Genomic DNA, 26537 nt, shown 5'->3' with positions numbered 1-26537 from the left:
TTACAAGTTTTGACATCTTGACCAAGGTTAACCCATTTTATTCAGACTAGGAGAAAGTGAGGACTGCAAATGCTGGAGATCAGAGTCAAAGGGTGTGGTGTTGGAATAGCACAGCCGGTCAGGCAGCATCCGAACAGCAGGAACGTTGACGTTTTGAGCTTAAGCTCTTCATCAGCTTATGCTCGAAACGTCAACTCTCTTGCTCATTGGATGCTGCCTGATCGGCTGTGGTTTTCCAGCACCACACTCTTCGACCCATTTTATTCAGAGCAGGGTTGGGTGGACATGGTGCAGTTAAGTTTTTATCCATTATTTAAGTTAACCTGACTATTGAGTTAGATGAAAAAAAAGGTCAAAATTGAAAAATAACAAAACAAATGCTTTAAACTTATTTCCTCTAAAAAGAACAAAACACACTCAGCAAAAATTGGCAATATGTTACCAGTTAACATTTTTCAAAAAGCTTTGGATGCACAACTACATCACATTGTCACTGCTGGTAAATCCATGAAAATAAAGGTATTCCTCCCTGGTGAGTTTCTCAATTTACAGAATGGAATATTTTTGTCTCTTCTGCCCTTGTCCTTCTCAATGGAAGTGGTCATGGGTTTGGAAGATGATGTTGAAGGATCTTTAGTGAATTTCTGCAGTGCATCTTGTAGATTGTACACACTGCTGAGTTGAGTTTCTAGACAATGGTAACTGCAATAATTTTGATAGTGAGGGATTCAGTGTTGGTAATGCCATTAGATTTCAAGGGGTAGTGATTAGATCGTCTCTTAAAGGACATGATCATGGACCAGCATTTGGTGTGAACTTTACTTACACAAAGAATGCTGTTTTTTGGATCATGTGCATGTATTTGGTGCCTTGAATAATGCAAGATCAGCTCGCAGAATAACATTAGACATAGCAGAGCTCTGTTTTACAAGTTCTGTGGCAGCAATTTTAGAGGCAAACGGGATGGGAACATAGCAAGCAAAGTGTCAAGATGGCCTCCTAACACATACTCGTCATGGTGAAATTTGTTCAGTTCTGTCTCTTGCCCAAAGCTCTGCCAGGGAATGATATCAAGGTTGGCAAGTGGGCAAGACAAGAATGCAGCCAGGGATCCAATGGAACAATCTCCTGCATAAACTAGATTGTTAGGATGGAGGCATAAGAGTGAGGGGATCTGATACTGACCAGAAAAATGAGGTGTAAAATCATGACATTTGAAACTCACAGATTCCTTAAGGGCTGAAACGAGTATTCCCCCAAAGGAATAACTGGGGAAAAAAAAATAGGATTTATCTCTGTGTTTTTTGACCAGTCATGCCTCTGATTCTATGTGAGCCTCTCACAGTCTTACTTTAAATTCATGTTGCAGCCTTGATGACAGTAGTGAGTTGCAAATTTGACAGGTCAATTTATGCTTATCCCTGTCTGTGGTGAGCAGCCTTTAAGCTGTGATGTAGGAGTTAATATTGTAGATTATGGGACTGAGGGATTTAATCCCTCTGCCTATTACACTCTAACCCTGCTGGCTGGTTTTAAAATCTATTGAACCATTTTTCTGGACACCCCTAGTCCTTGAGAAGTACATTTATGGAGGTCTCGACTTCAGCATCAATAACCTTTTACTGCTTGTTCAAGGCTGGCCTTAGAATATTTTCCCACCTCAAGGTATGAGCCACAGTTTAGAACAGAAATGAAATAATCAGTGAATGGAGCATGTTTCTGGTTTAAATCTCTTGATACAGTGACAAACCCATAGCAATATCAAGTGTATACTGCTTAAATCTGCATTATATCATTGCCACTCCCTGACTGAACTGGTTTCTAAGGATAGATCAAAATATGAGGACCATCATAGAAATATACAAGCACAAGAGATTTTTGAGGCACAGAAATGGTCAGATCACCAATCTGAAGCATGAGCTAATAGAAATTTTCATCTATATTCGAATAAAGTGATGGGGATAATGTACTATTTGTGCACTCCAAGTGAGCATCAGTAAAACTTAGCAAAATATATCATTGTTTGTGTGCCTCCAGCTTCTGATTTACTCTCTAATAGTGTTAATATTTGAAACAGCACAGTCTGAGATTCATTTGTCAATGTATACACTGTGTACTGAGAATGAAAATAAAAAGTTTCACCTGATATTTCAAAATCACTCCCAGCATTATTCAAGTAACCTATCTAAAGATTACAAGGGGTCAGGAATGAGGGAATGAGTTAAAAATTCAGAAGACAGACTGGACCACTTTGGATTATAGTCACTAGAGTTTAGAAGAATGTGGTGGGATCTCATAGAAACCTATAAAATTCTGATAGGATTAGACAGGATAAATGCAAGAAGGATGTTCCCAAGTTATGGGAGTCCAGAATTAGAGGTCATAGTCTAAGGATATGGAATAGGCCATTTAGGACTTAACTGAGGAAAAGTTTCTTCACCCAAAGAGTGACAAGCCTACGGAACACTATGCCACAGAAAGCAGTTGAGGCCAAAACATTGAATGTTTCAAGATGAGGATAGAAAAGGTCTCGGATTAAAGCATATTGACAAAGGTGGGAACAGAGTACTGAGTTGGATGATCAACCATGATCCTGTGGAATGGTGGAGTAGGTTCAGAATGCTGAATGGCCTATTCCTGCTCCTATTTTCTACATCTAAACCGTTGCAAGAAGTGTTACAGGTAGACCAAAAGTTTTACCACAAACTTAGCATTGAATAATTTGGAATTCAGAATTGCTGTTAACTACCAGCCCACTCTTTGAAAACAGTTTAATGGCTTGAAATCACACAGTACAATATTAGAAATAAATGTGTTAATGCTGTTGTTACTAATGTTACACAGTATGATTTCCAGATTTCCAGATTTCCAGATTTTCAATGGTCCTGCAAGAAAATGGTATCGCATCAAAAATCTTCTAAAGAATGAGTTCAAGACAAACATTTTTGTGATGGGAATTTTTCTGATCAATGATTTAAACTGCAGCAAGTTATGTCAGACGTCAAAGTAAATCTTGAAGGCAGGTATACCTTCTGCCAGAAATACATCAGACGTGTCAGATTTTTAAAAAAAATCGTCCTGCACACAGGAAATAAGTTCACACTTCTATAAAAAGCCTGCTTTAATTGAAGTTATCAAAATAACTGAAAGAGAAATAATGAGACAAACATAAATTGCTGATTTCTATGTTTTCAAATAAAAAAGGCATTCCAGTTATTACATTTAATATTAATTCTTTTTTTTTAATCAGTGAAGAAATATCTTTATAAATGAACTTTGATTTTACTGATGAGTCATCTTTACACTATCTTCACAGAAGCAAACCACATTGGGTAGGAGGTGTGCCTTCAAGTAAAACGTTGATCAAAACATACTTGTAATTAGATGTGCAATTTTCATTAACTCCACAGGAATCTAATGAACATGTCCACATTAATATAAAAGAATGTCGACCATGTAACTTAAATTTGTTGTTTTACTCCACCTTGAGCAGATGATGTCATTTTCTAACCCTTCATTCCAGACCCATGGCATTGCTGCAAGATATATTTAGGGTTAGTTATCCTATGTCTAGTCATCTTCATCTGTGTCATCAATGAGCTTCCCTTCATCATAAAGATTTCATCAGATGGAAAGTTTGGTCATGGTTATACATTGTACAGTTCCACTTATAAGTCCTCAGTTAATGAAACAGTTCGACAACATGCTGTGAGACCTGGATGAGACCCAGGCTTGGCTCACTGTAACATGTAACAATGAGTAATATAGGCACCTAATAAGTTTCAGATAATGGCCATCTCTAATAGTTAAGGATATAGGATAGGCCTAGTTAAGGATATAGGATAGGCCTAGTTAAGAGAGTCTCACTCACTCTCTTAGAGTTTGAACAGGATTATCAATCCCACCCCAATTCCTGAAGATTCTAGACTGTAACAATGAGCATAAATTTAACTGAATGAGCAACATAAATATAAAAGCTACAAAAGAAGATCAGAGACTTGGCATTCTATGGTGTGTAACCGAACTCCTACTTCCTTAGAGCCATTTCAACATCAACAAGTTACAAGCATGACTAAAATCTCTCTACATTCCTGGATAAGTGCAGCTCTAATAACACTTAAGTAGCTTGATGCCATTCAGGGCATAGCAGCTTGCCCTTTTTCTGTGACTAACACATTTTGTACGACATACAAGATACACACCAGTAACTTCCCCAGATTTCTTCAACAGCATCTTCTAAACCTATGACCTCTCTCATGTAGAATGACAATAGCAGCAGGAGAATAGAAACATCACTTAAAAATGTGATGAAGTATGAAGAAGTACTTGTCAGGAGCAGCACCAGGCATACCTAAAAATGAGGTGTTAACATAGTGGAGCTACGAAACCGGAATATTTGCATGCCACCTAGCATATGCAGGAAGTGATAGACAGAGCAATGCAACTCCACAACCTATGGATCAAATATAAGCTCTGCAGTCCTGCCACATCTGCTTGTGAGTAGTGCTGGACTATTAAATAATTCTCTGGAGGAGGCGGCTCCACAAATATCTCCATTCTCAATGATGGGGGAGACCAGCACATCAGATAAGGCTGAAACATTTGCAATAATCTTCAACCAAAAGTGCCAAGTGGATGATCCATATTGGTCTCCTCCAGAGGTCCCCAAAATTACAGATGCCAGTCTTCAGCCAATTCGATTCATTCCTCATGACATCAAGGTAATGTGATATCAATGGCTGGAGGCACTGGATAAAGCAAAGGCTATGGGTCCTAACAACATTCTGGCAATATTACTGAAGACTTTTACTTCATGACTTGCCACATCCCCGGCCAAGCTGTTCCAGAACAGCTATTTCTCTGGCACCTACCCGACAATGTGGAAAATTGACCAGGTATGTCCTTTCACCAACTCAGCCAATTACTACCCCATCAGTGTACTCTTAATCATCAGTGATGGAAGGTGTCATCAACAGTACTATCACACAGCACCTGCAAAACAAAATATTCCAAAGACTGCAGATGCTGGAAGTCAGAAAAAAAGCAGAAATTGCTGAGATAACTGAAGAAGGTTCTGAAGAAGAGTCACTGGATCTGAAAAGTTAATTTTGCTTTCTGTCCACAGATATTGTCAGACCAACTCAGCAACAACCTGCTCAATAACACGCAATTTTGGCTCTGCTAGGTCCACTTAACTCTTGATTTCACTACAGGTTGGGTTCAGATAGAGACAAAAGAGCTGAATTCCAGAGACGAGGTGAGAGTGATGCATTTGACATTAAGATCACATTTGACCAAGTGTAACATCAAGGAGTCCTAGCAAAACAAATGTAAATGAAAATTAGGAGGAAATCTCCTCCTAATTGGAATCGTATCTGTTGCATAGGAAGGTAGTGGTGCTTGATAGAAGTCATCTTAGTTGAAGGACATCTTTGCAGGAGTTCCTCAGGGTAATGTCCTCGACCCAACCATCTTAAGCTTCTGTGTACAATTAGAAGTGGGTATGTTGACTGATGACTTTATAATGTTTAACATCATTCATGACTCCTTAGATACTAAAGCAGTCCATGTCCAGTTAGACCTGGACAGTATACGGGCTTGAGCTGAAATGTGGAAATAATATTCATGCCATACGAACATGAGACAATGATAATCTCCAACAAGGGAGAATCTAGCCATTGTCCTTGATGTTAGTAGTGTTACCATCACTGAATTATTCACTACCAACAACCATTGGCCAGAAACTGAACTAGCCTAGTCAGAGGCTAAGAATCCTGCAGTGAGTAACCTACCTTCTAACTCTCCAACGTTTGTCCATAAACTTCAAGTTACAATTCTGGAGCATGATGGAATACTCCCCACTTACCTGGATGATTGCAGCCCTAACAGCACTCAAAAAGATTGACACCATCAAAACAAAGCAATCCAATTTATTAGCATCACATCCACAAACACTCTGTCTTGCCACAAATGCTTTATGTGTACCATCTACAAGATGCACTGCAGAAATTCAGCAAGGCTCCTTAGATAGCACATTTCAAATCTACAACCACTTCTGCCTTGGCAAGGGCAGCAGATACATAGGAATACCACCACCTGCAAATTCTCCTCCAAGCCACTCATTATCCTGATTTCAAAATTACTTCAGTGTCGTTGGGCCCAAATCTTGGAACTCCGTCCCTAAAGACATTGTGGGCCTACCTAAAGCATATGGACTGCAGTGGTTCAAGAAGGCAGCTCCCCACCATCTTCTCAAGGGCAACTAGGAATGGGCAATAAATTCTGACACACCCAGTGGCACTCATTCCATGAATGAATAAAGAAATGTTCTCAATTAAATCATGCACCAGCCTTAATTGCAAATAATATATTGCTGTCCCATTATTGTTGCCGGGTGAAAATCCTACAACTCTCTGCCTACGTTGCACCATGGGTGTATTTACACTGTAAGAGTAGTTGTGGTTCAAGAATGTGGTTCATCACCATCTTCTCAAGGGCACATTGAGATGGACAATAAATAAATGCTTGCTTGCCAACAACACCCACATCCTATGAATGAATTAATAAAAAACACATTTTCTGGTATCATCCACTGCCTGTTGCTCAACATGTGTTAATCATTAATCACCACAATCACTTTACAGGATATTAAAATAATGGAACATCTTGGCTGTTAATATGTTGCATAAGGAGTCATCTGTCACTCAGTGGGAAGCAATTTCATCTCTGAGTCAGAAGATTGTGGGTTTAAATCTCCCTCTAGAGACTTTAATAGAATATTAAGCTGACAGTTCCGTGTAATACAGAGGGTGCCTTGCGGAGCTGGAAATGACATGTGTAATATGGCAAACCATTTCACTGTGATGTATGAAAACTGCACATGATGCCTGTTGCAGCCATTATCCTCTTTAAGTCTAGGAAAGTAAAGAGTCTGCTTAGTTTGGTGTGGTGGAGGAAAACCACTTGCTGGTCTAAGTTGAAGATTTTCTCGTAGTTAATAATGTTGGGTTTATTGCATGTCAACACGTAGTTGCAGGTTACATTGACATGATTGACATTTAGACAGAGGTTTTGAAGAGAATCAATAGTTTGGTCCCGCTCCTTCATGATTCTAAGTATTTTGGACATCACTATAATAGTTGTGCTAATGACCGTCCTCTATGTTAACCATTTCAAGACACATGCAGCACCATCTTTTGAATCATATGTCAACTGAGACTTGATCTACTCAGAGTTATTCTACCTCACCCAGACTTTGAGGCATCCAGTCAGTCCCATTCCCTGATGTGCTGACATGCAAAATCACTTTATCCAAGTTCCCAACCATGTTTTTTGTTAAATCATTGATCGTCATGAGCCTTGGTAGGAAGTGGGTATAGTAGCAGAGATGGAATGAGATATGAGGTATCAGAGTGGAGGAGATTAACCTTCAATCTATAGTCCTGGGGTATCTCTTCGCATAGCTAAGAGTTCATTAAACCATATGGCATTAATTTCCTCTTGTCCATCACATCTGGTGCAAATGTCAATCACCATGCATGGCAACTCTGGGGTGACAATGCTTATCCAGCTGCACCTAGGCTTTCAAAAATGGCAGAGGTGAAAGGAATTTTCAGATATCCACTGAGTAGCAAGTTGTTTCAGGAATGGCACATGGTCACACAGTGGAAACTGAATATGATAAATCATTAGGGGTATGGCATGTAATTAATGAGGTGAGGTTGATAAGATGTAGTGGGAGAACTTGTTAGGCACTGTGGTGACAAACCCCCCAAAAGACTAGACCAGGAAATGGTTTTCCCCTACCACACTAGATCAAGCAGAGCCCTGTAGTTTCCTTTATGAGAGAGGATGATGGCAGCAAACTTTGCCATGAGCCGCAGAAGCTCATACAGCATAGTGAGCCGGCATGACCATTCTGTAAAGCTGCAGGACTCCCTCCGTCTAGCACTGGAACACACCCTACATTTTGATATACGGTAAAAGCAAGTCTTTCTATTATCACACGCTAGCAACAAAAACTTTAACCCAAAACTGGAACAAAATTGCTGTATTGTATTAAATGAAATGTTACCTTAATACATGCAACACAATTTCCACCCTGTAAACTTTACAAAAGTTTCTATTTGTATCACAAGACATTTCACAGAGGAGAAACAGAAGATGTTTTGATAATGATATGATAACAGATATAGGACATAATTAAAAGTATGATGAAAAGTTAGGTTTGATCAAATTTAGTTTAATTCAGATAAATGTGAGGTGCTGCATTTTGTGAAAGCAAATCTTAGCAGGACTTATACACTTAATGGTAAGGTCCTAGGGAGTGTTGTTGAACAAAGAGAGCAAAGAGTGCAGGTTCATAGCTCCTTGAAAGTGGAGTTGCAGGTAGATAGGATAGTGGAGAAGGTATTTGGTACGCTTCCCTTTATTGGTCAGAGTATTGAGTACAGGAGTTGGGAGGTCATGTTGTGGCTGTGTGGAACATTGGTTAGGCCACTGTTAGAATATTGCGTGCAATTCTGGTCTCCTTCCTATCAGAAAGATGTTGTGAAACTTGAAAGAGTTGAGAAAAGATTCACAAGGATGTTGCCAGGGTTGGAGGATTTGAGCTACAGGGAGAGGCTGAACAGGCTGGGGCTGTTTTCCCTGGAGCATCAGAGGCTGAGGGGTGACCTTATAGAGGTTTACAAAATTATAAGAAGCATGGATAGGATAAATAGACAAAGTCTTTTCCCTGGGGTCGGGGAGTCCAGAACTAGAGGGCATAGGTTTAGGGTGAGAGGGGAAAGATATAAAAGCGACCAAAGGGGCAACCTTTTCACACTGAGGGTGGTACGTGTATGGAATGAGCTGCCAGATGATGTGGTGGAGGCTGGTACGATTGCAACATTTAGGAGGCATTTGGATGGGTATATGAATAGGAAGGGTTTGGAGGGATATGGGCTGGGTGCTGGCAGGTGGGACTAGATTGGGTTGGGATATCTGGTCGGCATAGACACATTGGACCAAAGGGTCTGTTTCCATGCTGTACATCTCTATGACCCTATGACAAAGAAAGAAACTATAATCTTAAAAAAGGCGGAAGTGAGGACTGCAGATGCTGGAGATCAGAGTCAAAAAGGGTAATGCTGGAAAGTACACCTGGTGAGGCAGCGTCCGAGGTGCAGGAGAGTCGATGTTTCGAGCCTTCCTGATGAAGAGCTTGTGCTTGATATGATGACTTCCCTGCTCCTCAGATGCTGCATGACCGGCTGTGCTTCTCCAGCACCACATCTTTTCACTATAATCTGAAAATATTCCAGCAATAAGTGACAGAAAGTATGGTTCAATTTAAGACAATCAATTAATGTGCCGCCTATTGGCATAAAAGGAAAATGGAGCTGTCAGGTTGGAAATCCAAACGTAACATTTTTTATAAGAAATATTTACATAGAACTTCAGAAGGACACATGACAGGTAGCAACATTTAATTATATTACCATTAGATACTCCAAGCAGTTACTGGTGATGAATAACAGCCTCATAACATCAGGAGTGCTTCTGTCAAGAAAAAAAAACCAGCAACGTGCATGTCTTTCTTGTCTTTTATAACTTCAGGATGTCCCAGCGAAGCATATCTGAAGTATGCTCATTGTTGGGATGTGAAATGGTGACAGGTTCTGCACAGCAAGATTTCACAAATAGCAAAGGACATTTCAATGAGTCAGACATTATCTGGAGTTTGAATGTTACCAGTTGGGATGAGGGTGGTTGGATATGACAGGGAACCTTGGAGGTAAATCTGACAATGTGTGGGATGGATTTGTCAAGGGAGTGGATGTGGATTGAATTAGACTTTGCAGGTAAGGAGTGAATTGGATATTTGTGAGGCAAAGGGTGAAGAGGATAATTTGTGCGTAGGAAGTAATTGGACATTGTGGGGCTCGAGCCAAATTGAACACAAAGGTAGTATCGTGTTGGACTGTACATTTTGGGATCTGTAAATCGATTGACTGTAGGTTCTGATAGCATGTCTCTAGGAATTTAAAATGAAAATGGTGTTAAAATGGAGATGAGTGATTGACTAACTGATTCTTGAGAACAGGTTGGTCATCTATTGGTGCAGGTTTATGTTCAATAGAGTGTAGAATATTGCCTATTTTATATGGAAATACTCCATACAAACCACATAGTCAACCTAGAAAAGCTGAGCGCTCTGATTAAAATGTTCTTGAAACCAGGTAAGCAGCACCTTGCAATAACTTTGATATAAAGCATTGTGTCCTGTCACTTGATATTCCACACACATCATAAGCATAGTAAGTGGAACAAATCAAGTTGCTTTATGTAAAGCTCGTTGGCTGTTCATGCCTCACAGACATAGAGAAATGATGCTAGAACCGTTGCATGGTTGTCTTTGATCTTTCTTTTGAGATAAACATCAAGGTTCTCCCCAAAGGCTGCTGAATACTGAGCTTGGTTTGTTAGGTAATAAGTGATTTCTATGTCCAATGTGGTGCTGCAGTAAAGGATATTTCCAAGGTAGCAGAACTTTTGAACCATGTTAAGGGGTCTATTATTGATTATGAATTTCTGCAGCATTCCATTCCTGCCATCTACTACTGGCTCCTGGAAATATCGAATTTGCACCTTAACCATCCTTATATATTACACATCCAGGCTGTTCCTAGATGCCCCAACAATGCGGTCTCCCACGTCTCTATCACACAGCAGCCCCAGATACCTACCTCTGATATTCATTCTGCTAATTCCTAGGTGCTCCACCCCCTGACTGACCTGGATGGACATCCCTGACTGGTCAAACACCTGGCTGCTTTCAATGAAGCTTCCCAACTAACAATCCTGAATCTTTGCACTAGAAGAATAGGACAGTCCACAGCCCACTTGTGGAATGTCAGTGAAACAGAACCCCTCAATTTGTCCATCCTAAGTGTACGACTGGCAGGGTCTAAACCCCTGGATTAATCACAGACAAATGCCCTTGACTGACAGTATTGGTTCCTCTGACTGACAGTAACCTGCCTTGACTTTACTGAGGACTACTCCCCTTTGACTTTGAGACATGGAGCTATTTGGTTTAAGCATGTGCAGTGTGCTTATTGTGTAGGCTGCAGGGACATGCTGTAAGTATCAGATTGCCATAGCACTGAATCATACATTAAGATGTCCATCCCTAGTACTAATGACTGCTGACCAGTATAACAAGCTGTCTGGCTTTGAGTCCATGCTATACAACAAGGCAAGAGAGAAACACAGTGAGCCTTCAAAATGTAGCTGAGCAAGAAAAGGCAGGCTGCTGTAAAGGTCCAGGTAGACACTAAGTTAATGACTTCTAAGAAAGGTAGCAGGCAGCCCCGAGGTGCAGTTTGATCCACTCCATGAGCTGGATGCTTGTTCCTATGTGTAATGTACTTACAGCTGCATTGCAATGAAAGGTGCTAGTTCCCTCCTAAGTTCAACCTGGTAGTGCACAAGCATTTAGCATACGGATCTGAGATGTCCCAGAGTGATGGAGAGAGGCTAGCATGTGCTAGATGCCAACATCTATGGACATCGGGTGAGTATATATCCTGCCCATGGATTGTACCCTGAGATTTTGGTGCTGGTGTCCAAGATGGAGCAAGAAGAGCAAGCACTGAGCTGGAGTCACTAGGTAACACATTGGGAATTTTCGGTGTCTGGTTGCTATCCAGGTGGTAGAATAAGAAACCACATATTAATAGCAGTAAGGGTGATAATGAGCGATAATCTTTGTTTATAGGCCTCTCACTGCACCGGTGTCAGCAGCTTTTCTGTGGCAACGAGATGTGTAAATGGAGTCCATGAATTGGAAGTTGGCTTCTGTGATGGTCTGGGCTGAGCACACAACTTTCTGTAGTTTCTTACGATCCTGGGTAGAGCAGTTAACATTCCAGCCTGTTGTGCACCCAGATGGCATGCTTTCTACGGTGCATTTGTAAAAACTGATGATGTTTCTTATGGACATGCTGAATTTCTTAAGCGCCTGAGGGAGAAGAGGTGTTGTTGTGCCTTCTTGACAATTGCATCCACGTGGGAAGGCCAGGACAGGTTGTTGTTTATCATCACTCCTAGGAACGTGATGCTCTCAACCTCCACTCCATTGATGTAGATAGGGGCATGAACTCCTCCATTCTTCCTGAAGTCAATGATCAGCTCTTTAGTTTTGCTGACATGAAGAGAGAGGTTGTTATCATTGCACCATGTCACCAAACCCTCTATCTCCTTTCTGTATTCTGCTATCTGATTGAAGTAAACATTTAAAATGTCAAACTTAAAGCACTATTTTTCAATGAAGTATGGCAAATATGTCTAGAAATAGATAATTGTTATCCAAATCTTCATGTGAAATGATCTTATGATTATTTCAGAACACCAATGGAACAAAATAAGAAGCACTAACATTCTTTTTATAGTGTGAATATAGTCAAGCGTTGTCAAGGAGAAACTGAGAGGTTGTTTCATCAACTCATTATTTCTCTGGTGCATTAAGTGCCAGTCAGTCCTCTATAATATTGCTTAGCAGACACTGGGCAGAATTTTCAACCCAGCCTCCCAGGAGGAGCAATAATAGCATGGGGGGAAGATTGTAAATTTCACAAAATTGAAACCCAATTCAACTCACCTTCTGGATATAGGAATATTTGGCAGGTGAATGGAAAAGAAGTAGCTAAGGAACTAATTGTGGTATGATCCTCCCATTCTCATTTCCTCTCCAGACCTTCCTCTATGACCTTCCATGGCTGCAACTTTCTCCCTACTTATCCATTCCTCCACAACTCGATGACCTCCTCTTCAATTCACTATTTTCATTTAGCTATAATGTCATTAACAAAAATAGAAAATAGAAAACTGTGTTCAAAGTTGGATGGAAAAGGTAAAGAAAGTTTAATTTTAAGTTCTAAGCTGAGTGTATTTTTAGACTGTTACAAGTTTCTGCTTGTCCTTTATCAAGACACAATTCCAGAAATGGTTTCTCATTTACAACTAGATTTCCAAAAATACATTGCTAGAGCAGCTCATACATTGCACTGAAACAACTTTGTTCTAAAAACAAAACAGCACTCATTAGCTTGGCTTCTCCCTGTATCCTTAAGTACCCTTTATGTAGTTACTGAACAGTTATTATGAAATACTTTTACAATGAACAGATATGCTGAATAATTTGGATTCTCAGAAACAATGTTTGAGAGTTGAATTTTCGTACTTACATTGTTAAATCACTACCCAAATTTCAGTTTTATTCCACAAAGATTATAGAGTAAGACTGATTTGCATCCAGACTTTAGCAAGCAGGCTTTTCCTGTTAAACGGCACTTAATATATTGTACAGAGATAAAGGCTAGCAGCATGAAGATTAAATGAGGTTAATTGAGTTGAAATTTTGTTATAAAGTATAGAAATTAAAATTGCAAGTCTCTGCACCAGAGAAACAAAATTAATTCAAAAGCCCATGTCAATTATTAAGGGACTGAATTGAGCCTGGAGGAGAGTGGGGACTGAGTTAAGAAGCTATTAACTTCTCAAATATGCTTTAAAATTAAGACTGATAGCGCAAAATATTGGAAATCATTGGAAAAGCAACAAAAAGGGGCAGCATTTTATCTACTTTGCCATGAATGCAATTTTTGAAGTCTGTGCCATTTATTTCTAAAATGAATTCAGTTGTCAGTATTTTAATTGTGTAATAAATGTCTTGAGTACTGGTCTGTACTGCTTAGATTGTATTAAATATTCCATTGCATACCTTTTCTAATTTGATATGATGTGGTGAAACTCCACCATTAGATTTCTGATGCACTAGACTGATCATGAACTGTGCAATTTGACAAATTCTGAGCTATTTCAAACTACAGCATTGGACACAATACAAAATTTGAATCTAATGCTAGATTTACTGGATCAAAGTTTTTGCTGGCTAGAATCTTACATAATAACTGTTTTCAGACAATAAAGTTGCTCTTAATTTAGCACAATCATGAATAAAGTTGTCAATCCTTCATCAGGATATATGTAGATACATCAAGACATTGCATGGCAGTATCTGTGGAGAGAGAATCATAGATCTCCTCATTTCTGAAGAAGAGCCATATTGGACTCTTTATTAACTCTACTAATATCTCTAAGAAATATTAACTCTATTTCTCTCTCCACAGATGCTGCCAGGCCTGATGAGTTTCTCCAGTGCTTAATATTTTAATGCCAGGTTTATAGCACCCACAGTACTATGCTTTTATTTGAGGATGTGGATGTCCTCCTTCCATTACTTATTCAATTGTCCACCACAACAGGATACAGCAAGACAGAAGTTAAATTTAAACCCTTTGTTATGGTGGTCATTTTAGCATTGTTTCCAGCATACTTCTGAATGTTGTGTACGATTGTCATCAGTGTTGATGTCTTTTTTAAAAATATATGTTGCATATTGTTCCTGATGTACTCTTCCACACTTCTCACTGGACTGGAATGAGCTTGGCAGAATTCCCTTGGCTTAGTGATAATGATAGTGGGGGGGAGGGGGTGGGGGGACACTGGACCATGAGGTTACAGATAATGGTGGAGTACAATTCTACTAGAGTTGGTGGCCAATGGCCTCTCCTGAATGCACAATTTTGAGCTACCAGATCCAATCTGGACCCATCCACTTAACGCAATGATGGTGCCAGATATCCTAGGGTAACTTTAATGGAAGGGTAGGACTTCATCTCTGTTTAAAATTATGGTAATCACCCCATTTTCAAGAGGACAAAAAAAAGTGGAAGCTAGATTGATAAGCGTGACAATGTGCAAGCTAATCCCTTGTCTTGGTTGCCTCATCTCCTGACATGAGCCCAGTCTAGTTGATATGCCTTCCTGAACCTGGAGAGTTCTGTCATTCGTGGTTCTACTAAGCTAAGTGATGGTGGTTTCCAGCAAAAGTACATTCTTTGTCCTTACTTTGAAGTGCTGTTTAATATGGAAGAGTCCACATTAATCAGTTTTGGGATTGCTTTGATAACTAGTAGGAACTGTCATTGTCCATGTCTTACATGATGCCTTGAGACTTCATGGGGTTTGTAGCTAAGTTGAAGATGTCCAGGGACACCTTTTCTTTACTGTATACCATTGTGCTGGTTGCCATCCCTGTTGTGTCTGTCTTGCAGGCAGTTCAGAACCTATCCAGTTATGATGTTTGAGGTGTCTGGGACATTGATTGCATGATATGATTCGCTTTCTATTATTATATTAAGCTGTTGCTTTATAACTCTGGGAGGTAGTTCTGCCAAATTTGGCACAAATCACCAAATGGTAGAAAGGAGGACTTCGTAGTTTTGAGTTGCTTGGGTGTACTTTGTGGTATCATTACATTGGTTGATGTAAATTGTTTGCCCTTTAATACTCTTTTTGAATTTCTTTTTGTTTATACAATTGAGTGCCATGCTTGAGCATTTGAGAGGACACTTAAAAGTCAACTACTTTATTGGGGGTCTCAAGTCACAATTAGGGTAAGGATAGCAGATTTCCTTCCTTAAGCTTGAAATGGGTTTATTTGATAATCTGACAGGTTTATGTCATTACTGAGACTAGTTTTTAATTCCAAATTTATTTAATCAACCACATTTAAATTCCATAGCTGCTGTTCTGGGATTTGAGCAAATTTGCTCTCTGAGCCTTTTGATTACTAATCTAATAACACATCCACTATGTCAATGTTCCCTTGGTATAAAAATACAGAGCTTTACAACTAGCCATTCTGTCTGAACAAGGAACACTTAATTTTGACATGGAATTGTTTTGATAATGTCTGAACAAAAAAAATCAAAATATAAATATATTTGACATTTGGGAAGCTGAACCTCAACTGCCTGAGAAAGGTTTATGGTAAATGAGTACTGGTATCTGAATGAACAGCACAGTGAAAACAATGCACTGAATTTTACTTTTTGTGAATCGGTCTTGTGCCACAAGGATTCCTTGAGGCTGGCACAAGTCAAATGCCAATGTCTACAAATATGGGATATGTTTGGACAGTGCCCATGGCACATGTCCTGAATACCTAGTGTCCTTTGGAATAAGAAATGAGCTGAACATGCCGAGTGTCCATTTTGACTTCAATGTCAAGAATTCTCTGTACCTAGTTTACATGCGGTGAGTGGTATAATAAGAAGCTGCATATTAATGAGTTAAGATGTGCAATTAAATACATCAGCCGTAAGATCATCAGTAATAATCCTCCTCAATAGGCAACTCACCAATCCCTAGTGAGAATTACACCTCTATGCTCAGAACATAGTTAAAGGGTGCAGCAAATTGTTCCAGACATTGAGACAGGTCTCATGGTTCTCTGCTACATTTCTCACTGTTACCTGTGTCATTCAGGATCTGATAAGATTCTACCCATCAGAATCATGGGCCAAATCATGTAGAAAGCAACTTCATCAGTCGCAAGACTTTTTTGCATAAGAATTATTCACAGCACAAGCACAAAAACTATTTCAATCAATTTTCACAACAATAACTATGTCAATTGCTTTCATTGTTTGACCCTTTTTAAACCCTACTCCCACAGCTACCTCCTGTAAAAATGTGATCCCTTATTCGCAGTTCCTCTGTCTCTGCTGCATCTGTTCCCAGGAGGAGCAATTCCACTCCAGGACATCCACAATGTCCTCCTATTTCAAGATCTGCAATTTGCCCTCCCACGTGATCAACAATGGCCTCCATTGCATCTCCTCCACTTCCCGCTCCCAGCCCTTGAAACCCACCCCTCCAACTGTAACAAGGGCAAAAGCTTCCTGGTCTTCACCATCCACCCCACCAATCTCTAGATAAAGCACATTATCCTCTGCTATTTCAGCTGCCTACAGTCAGACCCCACCACGAAAAGTTTATTTCCCTCCCCATTCCATCTATGCTCAAGAGTTCATTTCCTCTGAGACTCCCTTGTTAGGTCTACACTCCCTACCAACACACCCCGTACACCTGGCACCTTATCTTGCTGCTGCAGGAGGTTCAAAACTTGCACCCACTCCTCCCCCCCTCACCTCCATCCAAGGTCTTAATGATTATTTTAAATCTGGCAGAGATTTTCCTGCACATCTACCCACCTCATCTACTGCATCGTTTGCTCTCAATGTTGTCTCCTCTACATCAGGGAAACAGCATGCCAAATCGTGCAGTAGTTCAGGGAACATCTCTGGTCCACATGGACCAACCAACCACACCTTTCTTCCCCTCAACTTCCCCTCCCGGTCTGCCAAGGACATGCAAATCCTGGGCCTCTTCCACTGCCGAATCCAAGCCCACCCACCAAATGGAGGAAGAGAGCCTCATCTTTTGCCTTGGGACCCTCCAACCACATGGTAACAACATTGACTTCACTAGTTTCCAAATCTCCCCTCCCCCCCACCTCATCACAGATCCAACCCTCCAACTCAGCACCACCCTCTTGACCTCCTTCCCACTGACCTATCACAGTTACCTCCCACCTACACCCACCTACTACCATCCCACCTACCTCCTCCCAGTGTACCCCCCTATTTAGCTCTCAGCCCTCTTCACCCCCCACATTTCTGATGAAGGGCTAATGCCCGAAACATCGACTCTCCTGCTCCGCGGATGCTGCCCGACTTGTGCTTTGTCAATTCCAAACCCTTTGACCCTTCCTTCCATTAGAAAAGTAAAAGATGAATAGACTAATATCTAAAGTTTTCAGGATGTGAAAGAGAGGTTTAATTTCAGGATTCTACCAGAAACAATTTTACTAACAGTTGCTCCTGAAAGAGATTATGATGTGACAAAAGCATTGACAGGACTGATGATAAATTAGGGAGTGAAAAAAAAGCGATAAAAATAGCAAGGAAACACTTGCTAAATTTTATGTCTTTTTGATAGACTGCTAAGTATACCAATTATGTGCTTTTTATACTCGCAGTGTTTCAGATCAGTATCCATTTTTCATATTTCATGAAAAACTATCTGAAGAATAAAAGGGTGGAACGGTGCTCAGTGGTTAGAATTGCTACCTCACAATGTCAGGGACCCAGGTTCGATTCCAGCCTCGGGTGACTGTCTGAATCTTCCTGTGTCTTTGTGAGTTTCTTCTGGGTGCTCTGGTTTCCTCCCACAGTCGAAAGATGTGCAGGTCAGTTGAATTGGCCATGCTAAATTGCCCATAGTGTTGGTGCATTTGTTAGGGGTAAATGTGTGGTAGGAGATGGGTCTGGCTGGGTTGCTCTTCGGAGGGTCAGTGTGGACTTGTTGTGCCAAAGGGCCTGTTTGGATAGTATAGGGAATCTAATCTAAACATCTAGCTGATTCAAGAGCCCGCATTTCTCAATTCTCTCACATCAGCATCAGATTACATAATGCTTAAGCTATTAGGTATTTTTAAAGAATGTTTTAATTGTTTCCAAGGTTGGCATGTTTCTGCACAATAGTGTAAAGTTTTCATTATTTTATGATTTAGTGTAAAAATCCTAACAAGATGGAACATTATATTTTAACTTTGGTAAATGGTGGATGCTGGAAGAACAATTTGTAATGAAAGGTTCTGTGGCTAGTAAAACAAAATGTTGGACCAATATTTGGAAATAAATTTTTTTTGTCATTTCATATCATATTGTTGTGCAATACAACAGTTTTGCTTGCCAATGTAATGCAGCTTGAGTTGGTAACCCGAGCAAAAATGCAATAATGTGTTTTTTCATTTCTGTATCTTTCATTCTGCAAGTTTAAATGCCATATTCTAATAAAACAGATGATGTTGGTAAACAATCACTGCTGCCTTTCTTAGTGGGAGCACAGATGTCAACTGTGTATCAATGTCTACCCATTAATTAAAGGGCATGGCAATTAAATAATGCATGGAACATCATTTCATTCCTGACTTTGGTTTGCTTCCTTCCTCACAAATATTAAAATTCTGGATCATATATAGTAACAAAATATCCACTTGGCAGATTTTTATTGGACTGAGAAAACATCATACAAGGTAAGATTAACATTATCACCTATGGTTATGTTTCATTCAACTGCAGTCCGTTTTTATTGTGTATATGTCCAATTTTAGGACTGTATTATAATTTCTTATTAAATTTAATGTGCCCATAACTATTAATTTTAATGCTGCAAGTTTGTCACAAAGTAAGTCAGTGTTAGGGGATTTATTTGTGCATGCTTAAAATTTACATTAGAATGCTCCATAAAATTCTCTGTCAAAAATTGACATTGATTAACATATCCATGGTCAGAAGTCACATGACACCAAGTTATAGTCCAACACCTGAAGGAGCAGCAGTATGAAAGTTTGTGATTTCTAATAAATCTGTTGGACTATAATCTGATATTAGGAGAAAGTGAGGATGTTAGATGTGGAGATCAGAGACAAAAAGTGTGGTGCTGGAAAAGCACAGCTGATCAGGCAGCATCTGAGGAGGAGAGTCAACATTTCGAACGTAAATTTTTCATCAGGAATGTGGGGATAGCCCAAGGGGGCTGAGAGATAATTGGGAGGGGGCAGGGCAAGGGGAAGGTAGCTGTGAATGTGATAGGTAGATGAAGGTGGGTAGTGAAGGAGATAGGTCAGAACAGAATGGATAGATGGGAAGGAAGATGGACAGGTAGGGCAGTTCAAAAGGGCAGTGCCAAGTTGGAGAGTTGGATCTGAGATAAGGCTGGGGAGGGGAGGTGAGGAAACTGGTGAAATCGACATTGATCCAAAGATGAGGTGTTCTTCCTCCAGTTGTCAGCTGGCTAAGATTTGGCAGCGAAGGAAGTCCAAAACTTGCATGTCCTTGGCAGAGTGAGAAGTGAAATGATCAGCCACAGGGCAGTGGGGTTGTTTAGTGCATGTGTCCCAGAGATGTTCTGTGAAACATCAGCAAGTTGGCATCCTGTCTCCTTGGCGTAGAGGAGACCACATCGAGAACTCTTCATCTCCATTTCCAGAGACCGAGTCAACACGGTCATGTACTTCAAAGCTACCGACCCCTACACCAACCTGAACTACACCACCTTCTACCCAACTCCTGGAACAAAGCTATCACTTACTCCCAATTCCTCTGCCTCTGCCGCATCTGCTCCCAGGAGGACCAAGCCTCTACTTCAAGGACCGCAATTTCCCCTCCCATGAGGTCAACAATACCCTCCAGTGCATCTTGTCCACATCCCACCCTTGAACCCCACTCCTCCGACTGCAACAAGAATAGAACCCCCCCGGTCTTCACTTTCAATCCCAGCAACCTCCAGATACAATGCATCATCTTCCGCCACTTCTGCCACCTACAGTCAGACCGCACCACTAGAGAAATATTCCCCTCACCACCCCATCTGCATTCTGCAGAGACCATTCCCTCTGTGACCCTCTCATTGGGTCCACGCTCCCCCCCTCCACCAACTCACCCTCCACTCCCGGCACCTTATCTTGCCACTGCAAGAGGTGTAAAACCTGTGCCAACATCTCCACCCTCGCCTTCATCCAAGGCCCGAAAGGATCCTTCCACATAGATTTTCCTTACACCTCCAAACACCTCATCTACTATGAATGTTACTCTCGATGTGGTCTCTTCTATACTGGGTAGACGGGTCACCAACTTGCGGAAAGTTTCAGAAACATCTCTGAACACCCCATCTTTGGCCTTGGGACCCTCTAACCATGCAGAATCAATGTTGATTCCACCAGTTTTCTTATCTCCCCTCCCTCCACCCACCATCCTCCACTCTCCAACTCAGTACTGCCATCTTGAATTGTCCTACCTGTCCATGTTCCTTCCCACCTATCTGCTCTACCCTCCACTCTGACCTATCACCATCACCCGCTACCTATCATATTCCTAGTTACCTTCCCACCAGCCCCATGCCCCTCCCATCTATCTCTCAGCCCGCTTGGGCCACCCTCTCATTCCTGCTGAAAAGCTTATGCTTGAAATGTCAACTCTCTTGCTCCTCAGATGCTGCCTGACCGGCTGTGCTTTTCCAGTTCCACACTTTTTAACTATAACCTGAAGTTGTGTGACATCTGACCTTGACCATCCCAATCCAACAATGGCACCTCCACTTCATGGCTAACATATCTGTGAGATAAGGTATCCCTTGAAATTCCTAACAATGTCAATGGGCAGAACTTCTGCCCAGCTGTGTGATCCTACCACCACCTGAATACACTTTCCTTGGTTTTTGCTCATTGAGTATTCACAGCACATTGCATTGTGAAATCAGCTTCTAACTGTGCCATCTCCACTTAATTAAAAGACTTTAGCAGCTGAAATCACCTAAAGCATAGCATATCAGTCAAAATGAGACATGGAAGAAACGAGAGACTGGGAGAGAGGAAGAAGGTATAGCAAGGGAGATCTCTTTGTTATTAATTAGTGATGGCAGAAAGTGTGGTATGATGTGATGGGTAATGAAATGCAATAACAAAGATTGCAAAACTCAAATTTCATTGGAAACGACATTGGCAGAAATAAAAAAAAAGAAGGCAAGGGTTCTTAAACAGCTGAGGAGTTACACCATAGGAGACAGATGTGCTGGCAGTCAAGAAGAAAACAAAGACATGATGCATTGTGGCTTTCATATCCTCAAGAGGTCCTGAAACCTTGTACAGCCAATGAGGTATATTTTAAACTGGCATCACAGCATTTATATTGGAAATGCAATACTCAATTTGTTCAATGCAAGTTCCCACAGGCAGTAATATAATAAACACGAGATATATTCTGTATTTGACATAGTCAGGACAGAAGTGGCACTAAAGGAAAATCCCTACAAACACTTGTTCAGTTTGGCAATAAAGTTTGATTTGATGATCTTACAGGACTGACCAAGGAGGTACTGACTTACAAAATTCATCTGCATATACCACATGGGTTTAAATTGCCACATGGTGATTTCTAGTGGAAAAATATTTCTTTGCCCTCCAGTGATTTGGAGAAATATTCACACAAGACTGAATCAATTCATAACATTTGGAACATTGATTAATGTAAATCCTGTGTAAAATAGATGGCATTGCTGCAGTGAGTGGAAATTATGAGTAAATAACTATGTCATAATGATGTCAGTGCCATCTTTAATGTAGCAGATTGAAATCTTTTTCGAAGCTTTTCTCTCTTTCTTGGTATCCCCTTCTCAACTGCTAGCTTACCCCTCATTTTCTCAACCTTGTTGCCACAAATATTGGTGCATGATGTTTGAGAAAGACTGGCCACCAGAGGGGGCATTCCCACTTTTAAACACCTTGAGCCATGAGACAGTTTTGTGCTATGGATGTTGGAGATTGAGAGGTCTGGGACATATTCGCAACACTACGTTAGTAACTGACATCACTGTCCAAGGCTCTAAACACTCTTTCCAGGTGAAACAGTTGGTTAGGTGCATTATTTTAATGAACTGTTTTTGCTGTTCAAACTAGGTGTCTGCTCTGCATTGGAGAGAACAAATGCAGATTGGGCAACAATTTACCAACACATTGGTTCACTCCATAAGCATCACCCCAAGTTTCTAGTGGCTTGCTATTTGAATCCTGTTTTGAGGTTATCTCTATCCTCAGCCTGCTTTAGTTCTCTAATGAAGCTCAACATTACAGCTTTCTGGACTAAGCATTTAGTTCAACAAATTCAGACCATGAGTTCTGGGCTCTCCTTTTATTTCAATGTATGTTATTTGTTTCTTCACCCAGGTACCAACCTTAAACTAATTTATTGTATTTACTTTTCAAACACTGCTATCCATTATTCTGGCATTCACATCCACTCTGGACAAATGTTATTTCTTTATTACAACCATTAACAGTCCTGGTGTCTTTTATACAATGAAAACTTGTCTCAGTTAATCTCTCCCACCTCCATCCCATTATAAACCCAGCCTTTTGTTCTTCCCCCTCAATATCCCTTCACTTGCTCAAAACAATTTATATATTTTACTCTCTCCATGGATGTTGCTTCCTGAATATTTCCAGAATTTTCTGTTTTATTTTATGTTGTTGATTGGCATCAATACAACACTGCAGTGGTCTACTGTAGTTATGAATATGTGATCCAGAGCAGAGGAAAGCTTCTTTCCCATTTTGCAGTCAAGGACCTGGCGTTGTCAAAGGCTAGACTTGTCGCAAAGGTAGTGGTGAAGATGATGGCAAGGTGGACTGTTTTCCCACTTGCTGACCATCAGGAAACCACCTGAACAAGCTAGACTGGACTTAAATTGTAGGTCAGGTCAACATGGTGTCCCAGGTGAAAAGGAGCAGCCAGTAGTTTAGAAAGAAAGAATACTAAAGACCTTTATAATCTACACAAATAATTGCCACCATCTTCTCTCCATTACCTCACATTCATAGTGCCACCACTCAGTCTGAGGTAACCACTGACTGCTCTTCCTCTTACATCTTCATACTCAATCGCATCCTGTCTCATTTCAGTTAATCTCAATTAAGCCTAAAACTAAAACTAGTCCAGCTGACCCCTCACCCTCCTCTCCCCACCCTCTCTCACAGATTGATGTCTCCACAGTACACTGACTGACTTACCTTCAATCCCCAAGAAGCCTGCATTTGACTTGGATTGCAATGGCTGCAAGGATACAGATCCCTGAACTCTAGCAAGACTAAGACCATGGCATTAATGCCAGATTCATTGTTGGCCCCTTCAACTCATTGAGGGTTTCTCTCCCTTAACCTTCAGTAAGTGGTATTGGCTTGAAGTACATGCAGTGTATTTGACATGTAAACTATTGGGACATGTTGCAGGTTTGACATTGACATAGCATGGTGCGACATGCCCATTCCCAGCTGACTGTTCAGTGTTCCCCATTATCATAGCCACCTCCCTCTCCTTCTGTGTTAAAAAGCCATGCATTTCAGAGAGCCTGACAGGTTGTAACTGAACACTAAAGGTCATATGAGCTTAAAAAGAGTTATGAGACACATAGAGGCTTGCATTCTGTAAGTTAGTGCTGATGTCAGTAAGTGTGTGCTAAGAAAGCAATGTGAAGCTGGCAGCCTCCATGCAAATGGTAAACCGAGTTAGCACAGAGAGGTTAGAAATATGAGATGCTTATGTCCATGTGAGCACAAAAGCATTGAGTATAGATCCATGAGACATGTGTCTCTCCCTGTGTGTAAACAGACTTGACAGAAATATGTGTGTCAGAGTTGTCCCTGAATTCCAAAAGAAACTGTCGAAGAGATAAAGTGGTGTTTAACTTGGTCCCAAGCCAGCTATGAAGATATGGTGTGGTTGGTGGTTTAGCAATGCTGACCTGCATGTATGAGGGGAAAAGGAGGATGGTGACCATGCAGAGATGTCATTGTGAAGGAATAGTAGCAGGTCGGCAAAGATAAACTCTCAGCATGCGGCAGCTGCTGGGCACGACTTCTCCTGCTCCTCCATCACTACTAACTGCTCTTCCACCCACTTCCATCATCCTCAATCTCATCTTCCATCTCATTTCAGGAGATACTTGCTCAGCACCAAATTCCCTCCATCCTCATGCCATCCCCACATCCCAGACTGATGTCTCCATAGCACCTTGACTGAACTACCTGTAATCCCTGGATTGCTTGCAGGAGTGACCACTGGCCCTTATTGACATGTTGGGAATTTGTGCCATCTTGTTTCTCAGGGGCAAAGAAAAGAATTGAAAGTGATGTCTAAATAAGGTGAGCTGGAATTTTAATAAGGTGCAATTAACTGGAAATAATGGCTGCTGCTGACCAGTGTAAGATTCCAAAGTTGCTATTTGAGGCTTAAAGGGAAAATCTGGAAAATATTTCTTGTATTGAGAATCAGATATTTTTGCATCCTCACTACTTTTTCCTAATCTTTCTCTTAATTACTCACACCATGCCAGGACAAGAAAGTTCCATTGATACCTTTGGGTTCTGCAAATAGTGTTGAGTTGCACGAAAATTGGGAAGAATTTTAATGTGATTGTATCATTGTTATATCTTTACAGAAGTAAGCTTCCTTTCTGTCATCACTATGCTGTAGGGACTCCAGGCTTGCGATAACAAAGATGTTCAGCAGAAGAGAATTGGCAATTCAAAGTTCCCAAAGCTGTCACAGTTTCTTTTTATCAAACAGCACAACCCCTAACCTTTCATCTTGAGAGAAAGCCATCTACTGAATACAGTATGAAATCTGATCCATCTGTGTCATGGTTTTAGGTGCTGTTACAAAATTCCAATAGTGCCTACCTACAAAAGGATACAAAGTAGCTAAATAATATTCATATAATGTTGAAATGAGGGATTTCAAATAACTAAATAAATTAGCCAGAATAATGCTTTGAAATACATAAGCATTGTATGATATGTTAAAATTAATCAAGCCATGACATTGGCTTGAGTGACTAAATGGAAAAATAAGCTCTATATTTCTGCCAGAGGAAGATTTTAGGATGTATTTATTTCTTTACGTCAATGACTCCTTCACAATAAGTGCACACATCAGTAGGACACTATGGGTTGGAATTATTGCCAAATATAAGATGTTAATTATTGTAATTTCTGTAGTTTATTACAGTTTTCATATAATATTAACTTGAATTCTATTATAGACCTTAAATAGTAGTAGCTATGCTACTTCAACCCACTTGGTAACCATTATTATAGTTAGATTACACTGGCCTGGAAAATGTCTCTTGATATTCAGGTGCAGTAATAAATCTGCAAAGCTTTGAGTGATAGATTTCATCCAAACAACACAAACACAACTTGAGATATTGACATCAGAGATATTCAACCTCTGCCTTTCCTCCTTCCAGCAATAATAAAAAGTAAAAATTCATTTAATATCATCTCAATATCCAGAGCAAACCACATATACAGATATTCTGCTTAAGTAACCTTTTAGAGAATTGTTTCTTTTCATGTGACATAATATTGGATTATGTTGTAAAATATTTCTCCTGAATTCTTGGTGCTTTTAACATTGGCTGGCATGGTAAGAATGATCCTTTCCCAGTCAAGTTATACTCCTGAAATATTTGTCAATGTTTTTTTCCTTATTATCTCTCTTCTACTTGCTATGTAACTTTGTGATAATATTTATTGTCATGAATAATTTTAATTATTTACTACTATTTCTAATTGACTGGTTTGCATATTTCTCACTAAGACTAAGTTCTGGTGTGACAATGGATAATTAGATTCTGCTACTTGCCCCAGTCCATTGCAATATTTCTCTCCACCCCCACTAGTATTGTGATCTTGCTTATCCTCCCTAAATGTACCTTTGGCCCTGTCTTTTCTTCCACATAATGGTGTTCACTCTATAGGCAAGAGGAGAAATTCATATCCTGTCAGAGGTAATTGCTTCTCCATTACAATGTATCACTGGTGTCTCTGACAATTTCTTTATTGATAATACTGACATGTGATGCTTAGAATGATATGTGGACAGTGTGGTGATGAATAACATTTCACTTGCAATGATACCTTTGCTGTTCTCTTCTGTGTCTCACTGGAAAGCATTGCAGCTGCTCATATTTTGGACATGTAGAATTGTAACTTCATGGTTGTGTTGATGGAATTGAATGCC

Source organism: Hemiscyllium ocellatum, chromosome 15 (assembly GCF_020745735.1).
Source record: "Hemiscyllium ocellatum isolate sHemOce1 chromosome 15, sHemOce1.pat.X.cur, whole genome shotgun sequence".
Classification (NCBI taxonomy): domain Eukaryota; kingdom Metazoa; phylum Chordata; class Chondrichthyes; order Orectolobiformes; family Hemiscylliidae; genus Hemiscyllium; species Hemiscyllium ocellatum.
The sequence above is the reverse complement of the archived record's forward strand: the minus strand, read 5'-3'. Positions refer to the sequence as shown.